This window comes from Myotis lucifugus, unplaced genomic scaffold, assembly GCF_000147115.1.
Source record: "Myotis lucifugus unplaced genomic scaffold, Myoluc2.0 scaffold_59, whole genome shotgun sequence".
NCBI lineage: Eukaryota > Metazoa > Chordata > Mammalia > Chiroptera > Vespertilionidae > Myotis > Myotis lucifugus.
Genome location: NW_005871107.1, coordinates 5,203,092 through 5,220,823, shown reverse-complemented (window position 1 = coordinate 5,220,823; position 17,732 = coordinate 5,203,092). Strand labels below are relative to the sequence as shown.

Here is a 17,732-nt window from a genome sequence, read left to right as displayed (position 1 = left end):
ACTTTGCCTGCCTGCCTGATGCCCCTAATGCTCCCCTGCCTGCCTGATCGCCCCTAACTGCTCTCCTCTGCCAGCCTGATAGCCCCTAACCACCTCTGCCTCGGCCCCCTTAACTGTGGCTTTGTCCAGAAGGACATCTGGAAGACATCTGGTCTATCTGGTCTAATTAGCATATTACTTTTATTAATATAGATTGCCAAAAATCAAGACATACTTTTGAAAGCAACAGGTGAAGAGACCTGTCACATACAAAGAAACACCCATAAAGCTATCAGCAGATTTCTCAGCAGAAATCTTGCAGTCCAGAAGTGAATGAAATGATATACTCAACATGCTAAAAGATAAAAACTGGTAGCCAAGAATACCTTAATTAGCACAGCTGTCCAGAACTGAAGGAGAAAGTCTTTCCAATACAAATAAAAGGTGAAGGAGCAAATCACCACTAGAACTGTTTTACAGGAAACACTAACAGTAGTTTTTCAAGCTAAAATAAAAGGAAGCTAACATGGAACATTAAACTACAAAACTCACTGATAAAGGTAAATATGTAGGCAAATTCAGAATACTCTAATGGTGGAGTATAAATCACTTTTAATTCTAGTATAAATGAAGGTTAAAAACAAAAGTATTAAAGTAATTTTAGTTGCAATTATTTGTTACTTGATATACAAAATAAAAATTTGTAAACTGTGGCATCAAAAATAAAATGTGGCAGAAGGAAATTTTGTATGCTATCAGAGTTAAGTTGTTATCAGCTTAAAACAGACTTTTATATCTATAATATGTTTCTTGTATGCCTCATGGTAATCACAATACAAAAATCAATAGTAACATAAAGAGAAAAAGGTCAAAGCATGCCACAATGAATAATCAGCAAATTACTAAGGAATACAGCAAGAGAGGAAGAAAGGAACTACAAAATATAAAATAATAATCAAAATGGGAAAGAGTAAGTCCTTACCTATCAATAATTAATGTAAATGTAAATGGATTAAATTCCTCATTCAAGAAAGTGACTGACTGATTTTTTTTTTTAAGACCTAACTATCTGCTGCTTACAAGAGACTCACTTCAGCTTTAAGGACACACATTGACTGAAAATGAAGAGCTGAAGAAAGTTTTTCATGCAAATGGAACAAAAAGAAAGCAGGATAGCTATACTTGTATTAGAAAAAATAGAATTTAAGCCAAAATGGTAACAAGAGACAAAGGAGGTTACTATATAATCATTAAAGGGGTCAAATCATTAAGAGAATACTATCCTATATAATAAAAGGGTAATATGCAAATTGACCCTAACAGCAGAACTGGTCACTATGATGCACACTGACCACCAGGGGGTAGATGCTCAATGCAGGAGCTGCCCCCTGGTGGTCAGTGTGCTCCCACAGGGGAAACTCCGCTCAGCCACAAGCCAGGCTAATGGCTGCGAGCGCAGTGGTGGTGGCAGTAGCCTCTCCCGCCTCCTAGGCAGTGCTAAGGATGTCTGACTGTGGCTTAGGCCCGCTCCCCATGGGCGTCAGTCAGACATCCCCCGAGGGCTCCCAGGCTGCCAGAGGGATGTCTGACTGCCAGCTTAGGCCTGATCCCCCCAGAGAGTGGGCCTAAGCCAGCAGGTGGACATCCCCCGAGGGGTCCTGGACTGTGAGAGGGAGAGCACAGGCTGGGCTGAGGGACCCCTCCCCCCAAGTGCACGAATTTTTGTGCACCTGGCCTCTAGTATAATAATAATAATAGAAGACCTCAATATCCTCCTTTTAATAATGGCTAGATTATCCAGACAGAAAATCAAGTAAGGAAATATTGGACTTGAAGTACACAGATCAGACAGACTTAATCGATATGTACAGAACATTGTACCAAAGAGCAGCAGAATACACACTATTTTCAAGAGCACATACAAAAATTCACCAAAATAAATCATATATTATGTTACAAAACATGTCTTAACAAATTTTAAAAATTGAAATTATACCAAGTGTCTTTTCTGGCCACAGTGGTATAAAATAGAAATCAATAAAAATAAACAGAAACCAGATACTTATATAGTATCAAAGAACTCTTTTGGTTCAACTCAGATTTCTTAATCAATATATTCCATTGATCCAATTTTGATTACTAACTACTCATATAGCTCCTTTGAAGTCAAGATGAAGTAATGGCTTTCAGCCTAGTTTAAGATATCAATCTTTTGAAAGAGAACTAGAGTAAAGATATTAAGCAATCAACAAAACTGGTCTCTAAGTTCAATATGTGAGTTTCTCCTTGATTAATGGTGCTCAAATTTTAGCATACATCAGAAGCACCTGGAAGGCTCATTAAAAAAACAGATCACTGGCCTTCTGATTCAGGAGGTCAAAGGTCGTGCACAAGAATTGGCATTTTTGACAATTTCCTGATTGATGCTGATGATGCTGATCACAAGACCAGTCTTTGAGACATTGACCTAGAGTCCTAGACCAATGTTTCCCAATTAGAGCTCCATAGAAACTTGTTTCTAAGAATAATGTTTTCTTTGAAAATGGGTTTTGTAGCCAAAAAACCTTGGGAAACTATACAAGCTGAGGAATCACATAATGCATCAGGATATTATGAAAATCTCCCACTTAATTTAGTTAAACCAGCTTTATATTACCACAGTTTTTGACAGAATACATATTAAATCACATGGAACTGGCGTTATGAGACACTGAAGAACGCTGCTATTCAACATTAGTAGATTCTGCTCATAGATAATTTATCCAGGTGTTTTTATTTTCCTCTTTGATTTACACAATACCCCACAATGGTCCCAAGAAGTACATTTATTCTAGTCAAGATTTTTTTGATGAGTGAGATATAGTAAAAACACTGCCAAACTGAGTATCAGATCTCCTGAAGTTATGATGTCAACTGATGGCACATAGGGTATATACAAAGTTCAAAGGAATGTCAAATTGAGACCAGATATCAAAAAATGTGCATGTACCCTGGCAGAAATAATATGATTGCCATGCCACACCATGTGCATTTTGAAGTTTGCTAAATCAGCCTCAGAAGAAAAATGTTCCTCTTACATATGCCAGGTAATTAAAAATAATAGTTCTAACATTAAATGTGATTAAATGATTTTGCCCATTTTTATCTATGCCAACATCAGTTTGCCGTATGGCAAGAAAAAAAAGAGTTCTAAAGCTTTGTACATATGGGATTTTGTTTTCTAACATAAAAGTCTCCTCTAGCAACATTCTGGAATATTGTATTCACTTAGGGTGGGCAGATGTTTTCCTGAGCTAAGGTTAGCAAAGCTCCGGATATGGTCCTGGGACACAGGATATAATCAGCAGTTGAAATATTGTTCTCCCAATCATTTTTATTATTAATATACTTTTTAAAGAACAATTTTAGATTCACAGAAATGTGTACAGACAGTAAAATTAGTACAGCTTCCCCATTATTAACATCTTACTGTATACTGCATTTTTACAATTAATAAACCAATATTACTATATTATTACAAACTAAAGTCTATATTTTATTCAGGTTTACTTAATGTATATGCAATGTCCTCCTTTCTCTGTTCCAGGATCCCATCAGTGTACCACATTACATTCAGTTGTCATGCTTTCTTTGGCTCATCTTGGCTTTGACAACTTCTCAGAATTGCAGAATTGCCTTGTGTTTTTGTTTTGTTTTGTTTTGTTTTTGTGTGTGTGTTTTTAAAATATATTTTTATTGATTTCAGAGAGAAAGAAGAGGGAGAGAGAGACAGAAACATCAATGATGAGAGCGAGTCATTGATTGGCTGCCTCCTGCCTGCCCCACACTGGAGATCAAGATCGACACCCGGGCATGTGCCCTGACCAGGAATTTAACCACAAACTCCTGGTTCATAGGTCAGCGCTCAACCACTGAGCCATGCTGGCTGGGCAGAACTGCCTTGTTTTTGATGACTTTGACAGCTTCAAGGAATACTGGTCAGGTTTTTATGGAATTCCTCTCTATATAAATTGTGTTTTGTGTTTTTTGTTTTGTTTTTTCACAATTATCCTGGAGTTATGGGTTTGGGAGGAATATCACAGAGGTAGAGTGTCATTTCATCACATCATATCAGAGCTAAATACTATCAACATAATTGTGACCACTGAATTTGACCTTGATCACCTGCGAGGTTTCTCTACTCTTTTTCCCCCCTTTCTATGTTGTACTTTGTGTAATAAAATCATTGTGTACACCCCATACTTAAGTGGGAACTTACTTATGCTCCCCCTCCCTTATGGCAGAGTATCTACATAATTTATTTGGAATTCTTTTGCTTAGGAGATTTTTCTCTTCTTCTGCATGTAGTAATTTATTTAATAATTTATTTATATCTGTATGGACTTGTGGATATTCACTTTATATTTTGGATTATATAACAGGTCCTCAAATAACATTTTGTTTAATGTCATCTATATATATAAAACCCTAACATGCAAATAGACCGAATGGCAGAACAACCAAACAACCAAACAACCGGTTGCTATGACGTGTGCTGCCCACCAGGTGCGCACAGAACATAATAGGCATCGGCAGTAGGCGGCAGAGCATGGAACATGGCAGTGTCAGCCATGGTAGGATGGTGGAGCAGGTGAGCGGGGGTGCCAGACCAAGGTGGGGCTCCAGTTGCTGTCACTGGGGTGAGCCTCTGGTGGTTACTGAAAATTCTTTGCTCCCCCATGCCACGGTCCTGCCCAGCACTTACACCTGCTGCTGGCACCGGCCCTGCTCACACCCACTGCTGATCCCGATCGTTCAGTGCCGTGAGTGGGTGCAAGCGGCGGCTGCCAGCCCTGATCATCCCTCAGGTCTTCTCCACCTCACCCTGCTCCTGAGGGGCGATCAGGGCTGACAGCCACTTCTTATACATGCTGCTGGCAATGGCCCCACTTGCACCCACTGACAGCGCCAGCCCCGCTTGCACCCGCAGCCAGCACCAGAGCTGCCGCTCGCACCTGCTGCCAGCCCTGATCACTCAGCGCCATTGGAGGGTGTGAGTGGTGGCTGCCAGCCCTGACCACCCCTGAGGGCTTCTCCACCTCCTCCTTCTCCTGAGGGGCAATCAGGTCAGCAGCCACCGCTTGCACTCACTGACGGAACTGGCTTTGCTCACACCTGCTGCTGGCGCCAGCCCCAATCGCTCTGCACCATCAGCAGGTGCGAGCAGGGCCAGTGCTGTCAATGTGTGGGAGCAGTGGCTGCAGGAGCAGGGCTGCCGGCAGACAAGGGACTGGGGGCCGTGGTTGGAGGGGCCAGGCAGGGTTGTGAAGGATGGGCCAAGATCCACCCCTGTGCCTACTGCAGCCTTGCCACCCACAGTTGCTTTCAAGGTGCATGAATTCGTGCACTGGGCCCCTAGTTTCATTATAATGTTGATGAGATGCCCTAGAAACTTAACTTCTGTTTATATCAATTAGCCAATGGTAAATTGTTTTCACTATAAGTTATTTGCTGCAATTCCAAGAACCTATTGACAATATTAAGTGAGGACTTACTGTAATCTAATACTACTTTATTTATTCTGTTGCTCAAGCTGCTCTAGTTTTGGCCATTGATAGCTTTCACCTGGCTCCTATGTTTTGACATGCTCCCATCATCCACATTATTGTGGATGTCTTTCTTTCTTTCATGTTAGTTGCTTCAGGCTCATGTTGTATACTTTCTGGCCCAGTCCTAGAATCAGCTATTTCTCCATGGAGCCCTGGTTCCTTTTATCAGAGAATGATACTGGAAACTAAGACTGGGCACTAGATATGCTTGTTACTACGGGAGTGTCTTTGCTTTTTGGTTTTCTCAGTTGTCAGATTATATATATTTAAAGCTCTCTATAACTTTATTAATTAAGCTCTCTGTAGATTTATTACTTAAGCATAAGTTCTTACAGCAATTTTAATTTTAATATTCTGAATATGAAATATTTTATGATGAGAAAAAGGCTTCCTAGAGCAAATCACCTAACAATAGTATTGAATAGCCAGCTATGATCAATTTTATCAGTGGAAAGAGTGAAATTAAATGTGGATGCAAGTCAATGGAGCACCAAGTCTTAGAGAGGCAATATGAAGAGGACGAGAAAGAAATGTAATTCATTAAGAGAAATAACCAACAATTGGGCATGTGGTATACATCACTAGTACCGCCCAATACCCCATTATGCTCTCCTCTGGACACACTACATGCCCTGGTCCCCTCATGTCAGGCAAGCCATGTGTTTAGCTCCGCCCATTGGTTTAGGAGAGGAAGCTATGTGTGCCCAGCAAGCTTGGTATAGAGCAGTGGTAGGTTAGAACCTGGTGCATTAGTCCACTAGGGAAGTTATAATAAAATATCAAGAACTGTGTGGTAAATTTGTTTTCTCTTAAGGCCATTCTCTGTGGCTTGCTAATAGCCATCTTCTCTTTTTGTTTTCAAATGACCTCAGTTCTGTGCACATATATCCCTGGTGTCTCTTTCTCTTCTTATAAAGACATCAATCATATGGGGTTAGGTCCCACCTTATGACCTCATTTAACGTTATTTATTTTTATTTATTTATTTATTTATTTATTTATTTATTTATTTATTTATTTATAATTGATTTTAGAGAGGGAGGGAGGAAGCGGGGTAAGAGAAAAAAATATCAATGTGAGAAAGAGACATAGATCAGTTGCCTCCCACACACATTCCCTACTGGGGATCAAACCCACAACCCAGGCATGTGCCCTGACTGGGAATTGAACCTGCAACCTTTTGGTGCAGGATGATGCTCCAACTAACTGAGCCACACTGGCCTGGGCGACCTTATTTAACTTTAATTATTTCCTACAAAGTCCAGTCTCCCAATCCAGTCACACTGGGGATTAAGTTTTCAACATATACCTTTGGGGAGGAAGGACACAATTCAGACCATAATGCCCAGTATTATTATTTATTATTTGTGTGAGATATAAAAAGACAGCACTATTATGATAATTCATATTTATTTTTATGAGTACTGGAACTAGAGGGCTAAGAGAGCTACATAAAGCCAACTGATAATAGCAGGGATGGGTGACTCCATATATCAAAGCCCTGTTTTTTAGGGCATGGTAATTTCTAATGTATTCCTCTCAAATACCTGTCATACACCTACCTACCTACATGCAATGTTTGCTTTTTCTAGGACAACAGCACAGATAATATATGAATCAATGAAATTAGAACATTAATTAAAGCAACATGCTAAAAATTTAAATACACACAATTAACTAAAATAAATATAAAATGTGTAAAATTTGAGATAGTTATTATATTAAATCATCATTATAATGAACAAAATTTCATTATGTGAGAACATAATGAAAACAGCTAATATAGATTGACATGAAGACCCGAGGCGGTACCGAGGCCATGAAAGGGCTGGAAAAAGTGACTCTTTGGCAGAACACCTACTAAATCACATGGAACTGATGTTCTGCGGGAATAATATTCACTACAGGAGTCTCTCCTCTCCAAATTACCACAGAACACTTCTCCCTTGAATGTTTTGTTTTGTCCTCATCTTAATATAGTAGTATTTCAAGCTAAAATCATTTTTTGTTTCTTTCCAAACTGAATTTATCTCTCTGACTTTATTTTTTCAGTTGTGGTTTACTGTGTTACTTTTATCCATTTTCTCAGAAGGAAAATAATACCTGTTATCTTGGAGTTTTCCTTTTGTATCTTCTCCTTGAACTCATCAAGCAACAAGTCCTCCCTACCCAGACCTTCAGAAAACAACAAATTACTAAAAACTACCACAGTTCAAACTACGTCCTGGCCACTGGGGATACAGTGATGAGCAATATGAAAATTCAAGGACGTTACACTTCATATTAGGCCATGAAATAAATAACCAGGAGACAGAGTGATAGGTGCCCTGATGGGGAATAGGAAAAGAGGAAGTCAAATAACAAGAGACTTGTAGATTTGTAGTCATTAATCTGCTGCTTTTACCTCTGTTACTGTTCTGTATAGTCTCATCACACTAGGAATAAAATCCAAACTTGCTAACTTTCCAGCCCACAAAGCACTGCATCATCTGGCCCTACAAGCTCTTCAAGGTCATCTCCTCCATTGTCTGCTTCGCTTCAGCCACACTGACTTTCTCATTCCTCAAGTGAGCCTGGCTGTAAGCAAGGTCTTGTACATCTGCTATTCCTTTCAGCCTAGAATTTTCACACCAGACTTGTGTCTGACTTGTCTAATCTCTGTTCAACACAATTCCCTCATTCTCCATTCTTTTTCCCCCTGCATTCTTTCAACTGCCCAAAATAGTATTAATCTTGTTTGCCGATCTATTATCTTATTATTTCAAGTAAAAAACAAAAAACAAAGTTTAAATATAGAGCTCTGTAATAACTAACCTATAAAAATAAAGTTATTAAAGATTAGGGTTTACCTAGTTTTTCCACTCTGGGTACTGGAACTTGATTCCAGAAACAGAACCAACCAACCAAAAAAAAATTATTTTTATATATAGTTAATATATATTAACTACATACATAACAATAATTTAAGCTATTCTTTAAACTAAAAAAGAAAAGATCTATTAAGAATAATTAAATTCATGCATTATCATGTGAACAATAATTTTTACCATATGTCTCCACTCACAACTAACTAGAAAGTATATACAGAGGATTCGAATTAAAACATAATTTCACTTCTTCCTCACTAAAAAAAAAAAGGTGATAATCACATGGCCTGCCCAATCTTTCCTTAAGTGTCCATTTCTTGTTTCTCTTTTGTACTCACATAAAAAAAATTTGGTATTAAATGTTTACTCAGAGTAATGTGATAAGAATCATGCTTTTATTAGGTGATTTCGATGGTAGCCTTTGTTCTTTCACAGAGCTTCCTACAAACCTGCTATGCAAAGTGTGGTTCAGAGATGGTACCACTCAGAACCTCCTAAGAAACACAGATGTGAACCAGAATCTTCAACTTAACAAGTGTCCCTGGTAATATCTTTCTATATAAAGGTTTGAGGACCTCTGTAGTAAAAAAAAAAAAAAAAATGCTGGCCGCCAGCTTTTCTTGTGCAAGTTAAGAGCTGTATGATGTTACTGCTTTTCTCTCTAATGGTATTGTGTTCTTGGCAGCTGAAATCTCTGTTAAATCAACAAGCTCTACCTGCTATGCCAATTAATGGGAAACTTCAAGCCCTTTTTGGTAGAAAAGAACTTTATTCCAGAGCACAGCTAATGGTTTGACCCATCTTTATAAATAAAAATTAACTTTTAATTTATTCATCTTGCTCATTTACTATAAAAATATTGGTAAATGTTCTTTAGCTTTATTTCAGGTAAACCCAAACCTAATACATACTTTGGACTTAAAAACTATTTTCAAAGTGTAGAAATCTTTTCTACTACACGTCTCATCATTTCACTTTCTTGCTGTAACTTATAACTACACTTAAAGAAGTATGTGGTAACATCTAATTACTGTATAATTTATAATCATTCTACCAAATGTAAGCCTGCATTCTATGTGTCAAATAGAGGGGATTAATGTAGTAAACTTAAAGCCTTCATAGAGTATTCATAGAATAAAGCAAGGTATGCCTTAATATAACAAGCAGAATAATACCACCCCCACCACCCAAGATGTCACCTTACCTGGAAAAAGCGATTTTGTAGGTCTGGTTGGGAAGGTGTAATCACAGGAGTACTTACAAGGGAAAGGAGGAGGCAGGAGAATCAGAGATGTGATTATGGAAGCGGAGGTCAGAGTGAGGTGATTGCTGGCTTTTAAGATGGAAGAGGACCACAGCCAAGGAATGAGAACAGCCCTGGAAGCTAGAAAAAGCAAAGAAATGATTCTCCCTAGAGCCTCAGAAACACGCTCTGCTAACACCTTGGTTTTTACCCACTGAGAATTTTGATCTACTTGACTGTAAGATAAATTTGTATTGTTTAAGGCCACTAAATTTGTAATAATTTGTTAGAGCATCAATAGAAAACTAATACACTCAATTAAATTAATTTATGGCAATAGTAAGTATTTGAAACAAATGTATACAAACACCTGGACAGAACTGTTACTTCAGTTCATTTGTAAAAAAACAAACAAAACAACAATTGTTGACTTATCTCTAAGATGGGTACCCTTGTTGCGATCCAACCAAGGCCCTATAATGTATCTAAGCTGTATATATTTAATGTATACAACTTAATGAGTTTAGAGATAAGTGTACACCTGTGAAACTACTATCATGCCATAAATATATTGATCAATTCTAAAGTTTCCTCCTACCGTCTTTATTGCTTATTTTGTAATAAGAACGCACATAAAATCTATTCTCTTAACAAAATTTTAAATATACAATACAACATTGTTAATTACAGGCACTATGCTCTATAGTGGATCTCTAGGACTTGCTTATCTTGTATAACTAGAACTTCGTACCCTTTACTACCTCCCCATTCCTCCAGCCCCTGGCAACCACTCTCGCTTCTATGGATTTGGTTACTTTAGATTTCTCCTATAAGCAGTATCAGGTAGTATTTGACCTTCTATGTCTGCCATATTTCACTTAACATAATGTCCTCCAGTTTCATCCATTTGTCACAAATGGCAGGATTTCCTTCTTTATTCAGGCTAAATAATGATAATTATTATATTTACTTATAATTAAACAGATATATATATATATATATACATATATCACCTTTTGTATATCCATTCATTGAGGAAATCTTTATTACTATTAAGAAAGGAAGTAAACTGATATATTTTTAATATTCCACAACGTTTATTCAGACTACTCAATGATGAACCATTTTTTATTTGTCTCCATGTATGCACTTTACTATAGAATTAAACCAATGAGTGACAATTTTAGAGACTTTTTTTGGTTGCTTTAATTCAGCAAACACCCATTAATCATGTACTATGCAAGAGCTCACACTCCTTTCGCAGGGTCATTCTGCCACTATGCAATTGTCCAAAAGAAAAGATTTCTTTCTGTATTTCTAAATTCATTAATCCAAGAGTACAAATATCTCACAAATATTTTGAAATTTTCTTTCTTTTAGGCTTTGCCAATAAAATCAAATGAGTTAATCATCTGGATGTAACATGACACCTATTTTTGGCCTATAATTTTAGCCAAAAACACCCCCAAAAACAAATCAAATAAATAAAAACCTTTTGTACCTCAAAGAAAGAAGCAATTATTTGATAGATGCCTAATAAGAATCTAATGCTGTTCCATGTAACAAGTACTATTTTTTATAAACATATATTCAAAGATTTTCTAAATGAGCATTTCCTCGTGTGAGTTGGCAATATAAAAGAATGCAATTGTGGTATGGTTATCAGCCAGAGCTTTTATTGAAAACAGTGGGCCACTTGTTTTGATTTGAAATTTTCATGTGACAATATTTTCTTAGGTAGTGCAGAAACTCTAGATTTTCCAATATTTACAAAGTACAGATTTTCACTTACTCTGGGAATTTTCTTCAATGTGTTAACAAGTAGAGAAAACACCTGAATGCCAAAAAAACAAACAAAGAACCAAAAAAAAAACAAAAAACCATAAGCTTTATAGATGAAAGATATGGTGAGATATATTTACAAAATGACTAACTCATTTATATCCAACAGTTAATTTGTTTTAAAAGATTTTATTTAAAATATATTAGCAAACTGCCCAGCCCATGTGGCTCAGTGGTTGAGCAGGCACCGAGAGGTGGCCAGTTCAATTCCCAGTCAGGGCATATGCCCAGAGTTGTTGGCTTGATCCCCAGTAGGAGGTGTGGGAGAGGCAGCCAATAGGTGTTTCTCTCTCATCGATGATGTTTCTCTCTTCTTCTTCTTCTTCTTCTTCTTCTTCTTCTTCTTCTTCTTCTCCTTCTCCTTCTCCTTCTCCTTCTCCTTCTTCTTCTTCTTCTTTCTCTCTCTCTCTCTCTCTCTCTCTCTCTCTCTCTCTCTCTCTCTCAAATAGGAGTGGGGAAATTTTTTTATGCCAAGGGCATTTGAATATTTATAACATCATTTGCAGCCCATACAAAATTATCAACTTGAAAATTCGCCTGCTATATTTGGTCAAAAATTTAATTAACTCACCCCTAATGCCTTGGCAGGGCCAGACCAAATGATTTCTTGGGCCTTATACAGCCTACAGGCCAAACTTTCCCACCCCTGCTCTAAAAAATCAATAAAAAACAAAGTTAAAAAAAACTTCACTATATCCAAAAGCAAACTTCTGCCTAAACGTTCTCATTTCAGAGCCCTTAGGTCCTCAGTAAGTTTTTCATGATGCTCCTAGTACAAAATAAACACCAAACAGTTCCTTTTATTAAGTAGTTACAGCCAAGCAACTTAAATTATTCATGCTCTGACAACTCAGAAAAAAGCCATTTTTAAAAAAAGTCATACATGTTAATTGAAAAAGTACCATCTTCACTTCATTCTTAACCATAATCACTTATTAATGAGTTATAAGCTCCTGCTAAGCAATGCAAGATTTCTCAAACCTTGGACTCAAGTTGCATACTGTCATCCTCATTTTCTGCTCCACATTGATTTTCACATGCTACTTATTTTATCATAGTAACTGTTGAAACCTCAGCTTCACAAAAATATGATGTCATTGAAGGGAATATAGTATGACATAATGCCAAAACTGTGAATACCTTGACCTAGTTTGTGCAACACATGTCACTGTATTTCTCTCAAAAAATGTTAAACTATCTCACAGTTGCTCTGTGAGTTCACTGCCCAAGTCCCAGGGTCATTGCATATACAGTTAGAGAACCTTGGATCTACACAAAGATAGAGATAATGAGAATTCTTGATTCTAAGCTCAATATTATTTCCACTATGTTAAAAATTCAAAGGCAATATATTTTATTTCTTTTGAATTTAAATTCATTTTTTCTACTTTAGCAAATAAACTTTCTCATGTAGCAGGCAAACTATCAAAATAATTTTTCCACATTACATAGCTGTAGAATTTACCCCTTCATCTTACAAGGGACTTTCTTACTCCCAGCCTGAATCATAATGTTAAGAGTTATATGAAAATTTTTCTCTCAGTGTAGTATTGTGATTAAGATCAGAAATTGTAGTATCTACGTTCAAATACCAGTCCTGTCACTTATTCAACTATGAGTTTAATTGGTTAAACTTTCTACCTCAAGTTCCTCATTTGTAAGGTAGAGATAATAATGAATACTTTAGAGTAGTGACAAGTATCAAATTAATAAATCAACTGAATTGAGTAAGAATAGAATACTTCCATTATTTTTCAATTCTCACCACTACACATGTATCAAATAGTATTTCAGGTTTACATATAACAATATTACCTACTAGTAGCGCTGCACACGAATCCGTGAGCCAGTAGCTCACTGCTGCCCTACTGTAGCTCTCTGCCCTCTGCCCCGCCCTCTTGTAGCTCCCTGCTTCCCCCCACCCCCCATCATAGCTTGCTGCCCTGCCCCCTCCTGTAGCTCTCTGCTGCCAATGCAGCTTATAGCTCCCTGCTGATCCGTGATCCGGTTGTTACCTAACGACCATTTGCATATTACACCTTTATTATATAGGATTATTATCACTTTATAAAACACCTTGGGTCCTATCAATTTCTAACTATGTTGATCTGCCATACTAAATCTCATTTCTTAAACCATGACACTGAAATATGATATCATATATATATATATATATATATATATATATATATATATCTTTCATATAATAAGATGAAAAGGTACATATTATAAGCAGAGGGGAAGTGATTCCCACAGATGACACAGATTGTAAACACTATACTTTGGAATAGCATTTATACTCTACTATTTTTACATAAGTACCAAAATATTAGTCCCTGTGTATCATGTATGCTTAAATTTCCTATCATTAAAGGACTCTGGAGGGGTAGGGAGTATAGTTTCTGTAGTACTCAGAAAAAAAATTAATTATAAAATATTTTGAAATGACATTGCATTATGAATATGTTTTGCTTTGCTTCCCAAGGTCATATTGTTTGTAGATGAGAAAACACAATTTTTCTTAGTCATATCCATTTTGACCTTGAGTACTGAGCTAATGGAATGCCTAAAAATAAAATCCCAATCCAGCAAGAGCTAATTAAATAGACAGTTATGGGATGTGACTTTTTAGAACATTATGTCTCAGAAATAAAAGTGTTTTATTTATATTTTGAAACAATGCACTCATTATGACCTGTGACAACATACTAGTACAAATAACTCAAACTTTATTTATTAAAAATGCTTACTAAGTGGTCAAAGAAAAACAAGTCATTAGCAACTGCTCTAACCACATTATCCACTCATACAAAATTCTATGACTAAGGCGAATGAGTGTTGAGGCACAGAATTTAGAAATGCAGCAAAACTCAATAATTAATTCTTCAGTATCCAATATGGGTCAATTATACATTTTTATGTCCTGAGGTTTTCTGTATTGTGTATGCAATTTAAACAATTTGATTCAATTTGGTTGACGGGTTAAAATTCACCCAGAGCTATGAATGAATAATATTGACTTTAAAACCATGTACATTTAGAATCCTGTTTTGTTAGACTCTAAGCAGGACAGTGGGATGGCATTTCTTGATTGATGCGTGTGTATGAACATGACGGGATAGGTAGATTGAATTTCCTTATCTGCAAAATGTTTATGTAGGAAAGTATTTAGGTTGCAAAGAAGCATTCAATTCCACAATTATATATTTAACCCATCCTAGGTTTTGTCACTCAGCAGGCCAGCAGCTCAGACCAGAATGAGGTATGAAAAACTGCCAATTAGCAATCCCAGGATCCTGCCATCAGGCATCTTTAACAGAACTCTCCAGAATCACAATCTCTTAAGTGGGGCCAGAGCTTCTGTATTTTTTTAAAGCACCAGACAACTGTGATGCTCGGACAGGGTTAACAAACATCAATGTAGGAACTTTTAAGGATCTTAATTTGAATCTGGGGGATGGGTAAAATTTTCTGTAGATCGGATATAAAGGGTGAACATTTCTAAAAAGTGTATAATTAGTAATGTGTGCAAATGTTAGTATTATTTTCCAAATTCTATGCATCCCTTAAAGCTCAGCTCAAATTCACCTTCATGAATACCATTCCGATTCCACATGCTTTGTGTTCTAGTCCTGTCGGTCCATTACCTATTTTTTAAAAGTCCATGTTGCAGGTTCATCTTGGTGTTTTTGCTCTGCCCTCTCCTTCACCTGGCAAAGTAAAGACTAATCTAGAGGAGAGACTAAAGGAAGAGTACCGAGATCTAAACAAAAGCCACTTATAAGTATGTAACTTCCTCTCCTACCACTTTTTCTGTGAACATTCCACATATCCTAGCTGAATCAATCATTCCCACTTCTATCTTCTGATAGCATTTTATTCATGCCATTTCTATAGATTAGTTATGTTACAGTATAGAATCAGTTGTATTTTTGCATAGTTTTATTATGATTTCCCTAGATAGAAAACTAAGTCTTAATACGTTTTGCAACTCTACAAAGCTAGAACAGTGTCTGGAAAATAGGTCTATATAAATATCTGTCTCATCATGCTACAGCTCATCTGATACATTGTACTTCTTCAATAGCACTTACTATAAATCTGTCTCTTAATACCATGTGGGAATGTATATTTGTGCATGTTTGGGAATGTGATGTCTGCTACTTGTCTGGAAGTTCCTTGAAAGAGGGGAGTGAGTGTTATTCTAATCGGAATCCACCCACCTCCTCCCATAGACAATAGTAGACATTTTTCATGTTTCATTGGTTTGGGTTGGCTTAATTGTATCTAAGACTAATTATTGGGACAATATGTTATAAGGAAGACATTTTGGAAAACATTGAATGTCACAGTTGACTTGATTCAGTAGAGAATAAAAGAATAGTATGGTTTTTTGAAGGGGAAAAATTTGGTACATTGGAAGAGACAGCTTTGCTCAACTCCTGTTTAGTTGTATAATTTTGATGAATTCTCATAACTTTTCTTCCTTTCTCACTTTTAATTTCACTCTAATTGGGGTTAAATGAATCACTGAGTTTTCTCTTTTAAAGTATTTTCCAAACAGGGCTTTGCTCAATGATATAAGCTTTAGTTGTTATCATTCTGTAGCAGAAGTTATCTATATATGGGTTGAAGGTGATCTTGGCTAAAGTACACATTAGCCATTAATAGCATTGACTGTGCTGTATACTGGAAGTATCCACAAGTTACACCCACAAATCTCTGCTGAATCCTGAACATCAGTTTCCATTCCTGGAGCCCATGGAGGGCAGGAGGCAGAACCAAAAAACTATTTTGGTGAATGCTGATAAACTTTTCAATGTTGGCTAGAAATATTTTTTAATTGACATTCATCAATAAAAATGCAAATCCAGTATGAGAAAATATCATTGATCCATTTTCCACTGAATCTGAATAACTGAATCTGCGGCTTCAATTTTCTAGGGCAGTTGCAACTTCACAACTCTTAAGAGATGCACTAGTAATAATGGTGGTTGTCCCTTTTTTATTGTTGTTAATCCTCACCCAAGGATATTTTTCCATTGATTTTTAAGAAGGGGGAAAGAAGAGACATTGATGTGAGAGAGACACATTGATTGGTTACCTCCCTCACGTGCCTGCAACTGAGGTACATGCCCTTGACTAGAATTGAACTCGAGACTCTTCAGTTCAAGGGCTGACACTCTAACCACTGAGCGAATGGCTAGGGTCATTTCGTTTTTTCCTTTCCAGTGCTTTCAGCCATCTGTCTTTGACCAACCCAACTCCTGATGGTGCCACAATCTGATCAGCAGGTCCTTGGTGCCAGCTCAGTGGCTCCCAAGCTTCATAACTTTTCTACATCTCAATTTTATCATTTGTGAAATAAAAGACCATGGACTATGTCTGTGAATCCCAAACTTTATTGATAATTAGAATCAACTAGGGAAATATACTAAAAATACAGATTTTTTGTTCCTGACCAAGTTCAACCAAATTTGAATCTCTGGGAATAGCATCCATATTTTTAAAACATGCCCAGTTGATTCCAATTATCATCCAAATATGGTCTATGGAGCAGTAGCATCAGCATTACATGGGAACTTAGAGATACAATTGTCTATATCCACCCCATACCCACTGAATCAGAAACTTGGGGGTGGGGCCCAGAAGTCTATGTTTTAATAATCCACCCAAGTAATCTTGATGCAACAAAATTTGAGAACCATTGAGATAGATGATAAATACAATTTTGAAATTAGTTACTTATATGATCAAACATAGGCAGGAAGACTAATCAAGAGGAGTCTAGAGGAATCTAAACAAAATACTTGTGTAAATGTGTAAATGCTTCTTCTAGCATGGAAATAATTGACCTGAGTTTGGCCTTTGGCCATAACAGAAATCATTACTCACCTTCCAAATATCAGATTATGTCACCTTTTCTTAGAAGTGTGTCCTTACCTCTATACCCAGATAGCACTAATACCCTTATTCTGTCTCCCCCTCAACTCCAATAATATCATCTGCAGTTACTTACTATAACAGTTACAATACGGCATTGCTATAATTTAGTCTCAATTTCTTAGGAACAAGCAAGTCTACCATCTAACATAGTATCTGTCCCCTCATGGACATTCCAGAATGTTTAATAAATAAGCAAAGTGATAGACCCTAAGCAACAGATGATACAAAAAATGGGATTCTAATGAACCATCTCTGTTGACTTTCCAG

General features: G+C 36.9%; 1 pseudogene; it reads right to left on the bottom strand.

Moving 5' to 3' along the window:
- Positions 1–16,027: 16,027 nt before the first annotated feature.
- Positions 16,028–16,764, bottom strand: LOC102420537 (annotated as a pseudogene).
- Between the last annotated feature and the right edge of the window lie 968 nt (positions 16,765–17,732).